General features: G+C 37.5%; 1 pseudogene across 1 annotated transcript in view; it reads left to right on the top strand.

Moving 5' to 3' along the window:
- The window catches only part of LOC144961029 (calcium-activated chloride channel regulator 4-like), an 11,654-nt pseudogene extending 7,513 nt beyond the window's left edge, over window positions 1-4,141 (top strand). Inside the window, exons 6-9 of the transcript XR_013643034.1 lie at window positions 305-532; window positions 1,770-1,871; window positions 2,631-2,707; window positions 3,971-4,141. The product of XR_013643034.1 is annotated as a calcium-activated chloride channel regulator 4-like (transcript). The remainder of the gene's footprint in view (window positions 1-304; window positions 533-1,769; window positions 1,872-2,630; window positions 2,708-3,970) is intronic.
- Window positions 4,142-4,509: the final 368 nt, after the last annotated feature.

Below are 4,509 nucleotides of genomic sequence, written 5' to 3'. Positions count from 1 at the left end.
AACTCCCTATTTCACTGAAGAAATTTTATGAAAAGTATAAAAAATAAAAGACATTAAAGAAAAGAAAGAGAATTAAATTTGACACATTAAACATGTGTCAAGCTCTCCTCGTTATTACGAATTATGCACAGGACATTTTTAATCTTATCTAAATGTGATTAAACTCTAATATCCTTTTAGTGGCGAATTTAGTTGATTTTTAAAACTATTTGTTTGTTATCCATTCTAAGTCTGTGCTAATCATTTAAAAATTCATTTATTTTACAACGCAGTAAATAATCACTTTTATTCCTATTCATTCTAGATTTTAACGAATGCTGGACTCGTTACCAAAGACGCTCCATTCATGGACAGCTTTTACATCGATTCTACGATTGGTCGGCAAACGTCCTTGACCTTCAGCATCACAGAGCCTATAGACGTCGCTATCTCAGGACCTGACGGAATCTACACGGCTGACACACACTACGAAAACTTCCTCTACGACATGGAGTCCAAGGTTCTCAAAGTCTTGTTGAAGCCTGATCCCAGTGTAAGTGGAAATGTGTTCATTCCCCCAAAGATGCAATGAATGAATAATTTGAAACTGTACGAAGAGAATTCCCAGAGATTGACAATGCTCAATGAGCTACGTATTGTTTTATTTATCCCCACGTCATCCATATGCAACCAAAATATATGTCGCCGGTAAGGCGTCTTTTACTTTATCGGTATTCTTACATTATTCGTCACTGCTTATAACCGGGTACTCATTCATACATGAGTCATGAGGGGCAGTGAGTGTAATGTAAAGTGCCTTACCCATGCACACAGTTTTGTCACCCATCAGGTCGTTGGTGCGCCAAGAATTTCTTGCTTTGTTACAAAACGAGACACCGTATCTCTGATTTATCAACGCCGCACAAAAATAAGCTTACTTGCAACCAAAGTTTACAAAATTTAGGTCGAGATTGTTTAAATTAGAAAATTTCAGATGACCATTTCACCAAATAGTTTGTAACAATCAAGTTTTGAGTTTATTCGTGTTAACAACTTCAACTCTCTCCTTACCAACCATTTTCAGAATTTTATCCTCCAATCTTCACACTCATCCAACACAAAAAAAAATATAATTTAATTTTCTTACCCAAACAAAAATGCAACAGGTACACTCTATACATAATATTGTTCTAAAAATGGGCTCAACAACACATTGCCAATCGGGGACCTACACTCCTCTAAGCTTGGTGAGAAGTTGCCAGGCTTTGATACCAGTAAGAGGAGACACTGGGTAGCTGCGAATCGGCTTCGGTCGAGGAGCTGCCTAACGGCCGGTGCGTTACATCAGTGGGGTCTAACTTCCTGTCCAATATGTCCACGCTTTGGGCAAGAACCCGAAACGGCAGAGCATCTAGTCGAAAGGTGTGTTGTGACGATGCTACCAGGCGGGTTCGCGACGGTGCACGAATGCGGACCGGACTTTGCTGATTGGGTCGATCGTCATAACATAATAGTGTGAACCATAAGAAGCTGCTGCCAAGTTTTTATAACTATAACAACAACTGTTTTTTAAATTTTGTGATGTAGATACACAAGAAATCAGAAAGATAAAATTGTTGGTTGCGTCGTAACGAATGTGACAATTTTCCTGTGGTTGGTAAGGAGAGGGTTAAAAACATAATTGTGAATCGATACGAATTACAATAGTTTCCTTCCTCATGTGCAGTTGATAGTCATCTTCAATCTTTTTTTTTCTGAACTATTATATAATTCTATTTTTGTTCTTACAGCCTGGTAAATGGGCATACGTTGTTTCAACAAACGCAACGAAGTCGTCTTTTACAGTCAGTGTCCAGTCTAAAGCAAGGAACAAGGGACAAGATATAATCAAGGTACTAACGCGTAACGTATAGTCAAATCTGTGTGTTTTCCCTTTTCAATTCATAATAACAAAGTGAAATTGAATGTAAGCTTCAATTTAATATACGAAAACAGATAAAATGGACGTTTCGGGTTTCCCCGTTATCATCAAAACAGGATGTTTTGTTGATAAAGGGGAAACCTGAAACGTCCATTTTATCTGTTTTCGTATATTAAATTGAAGGTTACATTCAAGTTCACATTGTTGTCTATTTCTTCGAGCTTCGAGCTGCACCATTTACATTTCTTGTCAAAAGAAAGTACAAAAATATTTGATTGGACACTACACTTGTCATTGGGCTGGTTCAAAGAGAGTCTGAATTTATGATAAACAAATGGGGACTTGGAAAGGTGGATAGATTTTATAGATAGAAAGTTAGATGGAAGGGAGAAAGAATAGAGTGCAAGATAGCATGATAGAAGGAAAAAGAAAGACTAATGAATCGAGAGGGCGATATAGAGAAAGAGGGATAAGTGCGCGCGCGCGCGCGCGTGTGTGGTGTGCAAGATAGATATATAGATAATAAATAGATAGATAGATAGAGGGAGAGAGGGATATATATATATATATATTATTTTTTTATATATCTAGAGAGAGAGAGAGAGAAGAGAGAGAGAGAGGAGAGAGAGAGAGAGAGAGAGAGAGAGAGAAGAGAGAGAGAGATTTTGTTAAGAAAACGTATCAGATGTCTTTATTGATATTTTTTTCAATACTAATTTTTACCACACAGGTTTCCTCCTGGATTGCGGAGGAAAAAGACATTGTATTCGATGCCAAAAAGACTCTTGCAGTCTATGCTGAAGTACTGCAAGAAAAGCACCATTGCTGAATGCTGAGGTTCTGGCTACCATAGAAAGACCCCAGGCTCTACCCCTGGATCTGGTTCTTCTGGATAATGGCATAGGAGGCCATATAAAAGTCCCCATTTAGTCTTAGGCAAGATTGATGATTTTAAAATACTACTCCACGTTCTCTGGGCAAAATGGCGATTGAGGTTGGCCAAATAAAAAAAAGTGATCTCCCCAAAAAGTCGATGTACCAATTTTTTTTTCTGCCCAAATTATTTCTACTGTTAATACATTGAAAAAAAAAGATGATTGTTTAAAATAGTGATTAATTAAGTCATTAGATATATTCTGAAAAAAAGACACAATTTTCTTAAAAAGACATTTAGAATTAAAGATGAGTTTATTCATTTTCTCTATATTGTTTGAACCTAACGCGAACCAGGTAACGCATCAAGATGGACATTTTCTTCTGGTTAAAACCAATAGCATAGTACAAACAATGGACAATTTGGAGTCAAACTTTTATTTTTCTCTCGGTGAAGTAGTCCTTCGGAGCCATACAACCGGAGTTTGTCCCGGGTTTCTATAGCTTTGAAAGGACAATAGGAATTTCTGCAATCTTTTGGATATGACGCTGGTCTATCGCAAAATACTTTCCGCCAGACCCAGCTACCCAATCACTGCTGGGTGGACAAGGGTCGGGGGGGGGTGGGGGGGGGGGGTCAGAAAAAAATTTCGACTGCAGCAGGGATCGATCTTGGTCCCTTTGGGTGCGAAACGAATGCTCTACTAACTGAGCTATCGGACCTCCTCTCTCGGTAAAGCATTTGATAATAATACATGTTATTAGAATTCAGGCAGTCAATATCTCACATCTACATAATTATTTTAGAAAGATTAAAACAAAGATAGCGGGTTTTTTTTCTGAATGTGTGTAACATATTATATGGACTTGCAGTTTTCGTATAAAAGTCATGACGTAAAACTCAAGTCTTTGACTATGTAAGACTTAGTTTGAATGAGTATGAGCCTTTAGCCGAAGAAATACATTGTAGGAATTTTATTACAAAATGACGCCTGCCATGGAATTTGTACTGCATGGATTAGAATTTGGTTCCGTTTGACTTGGTGGAGAATTATATAAAGCTAGTTCAAATCATGAGTATTTCTTAAATGAATGACCTAATATTAATTCATGGATTTATATCTGTATGTGTTAACTTTCTAGTACACACTATGGTTTCTCCAAGGTTTCATTTATTACAATTCATTGTGTTCTCAGGTGCCGATATAATCAAGTCAGATGGGGTTTACTCAACAAATATCCTAGCCAAGGACATGATGGAAATGGCGCTACAACATCAAGGTCGAGGTCGCTGGCACAGAAACAAAAACAAAGGTCATCATTGGAGGAATTGGCTCAAGCAGTGGTGCCGTGGAAGCTGAGACTCTCGTGAGTGATACAACTGACCGCACTTATCATTACATTACACGCACTATTTAGGGCGTCATTAATTCTGCTATTTTACCTGGTATATTCAAAGCAGTAAACAAAAATGGATAATACAGCTTCGGAAAAAAGAATAAAAATACTTAATACGGAACATTTCCTACTCAGAACCCTTCTTCAGCCGAATAAAAAATACAATTAAAACGATAATAGACGTTATTGCAGAAAGATATGAGAGAGAGAGTCCCGTTTCTGCTCATCTTGTCGGGAATAAACGATGAATATAACGCACCAACACACAAAACTGTGTGTAATCTTGACAATTAAGTCGGTTTAATTTAGGAAAGTAATCACCAAAATGGCCGCCTAAA

The sequence above is a fragment of the Berghia stephanieae genome, unplaced genomic scaffold (assembly GCF_034508935.2).
Source record: "Berghia stephanieae isolate SIO BIC M18660-M18661 unplaced genomic scaffold, UCSD_Bste_1.3 scaffold1269, whole genome shotgun sequence".
NCBI lineage: Eukaryota > Metazoa > Mollusca > Gastropoda > Nudibranchia > Aeolidiidae > Berghia > Berghia stephanieae.
The sequence above is the reverse complement of the archived record's forward strand: the minus strand, read 5'-3'. Positions and strand labels throughout refer to the sequence as shown.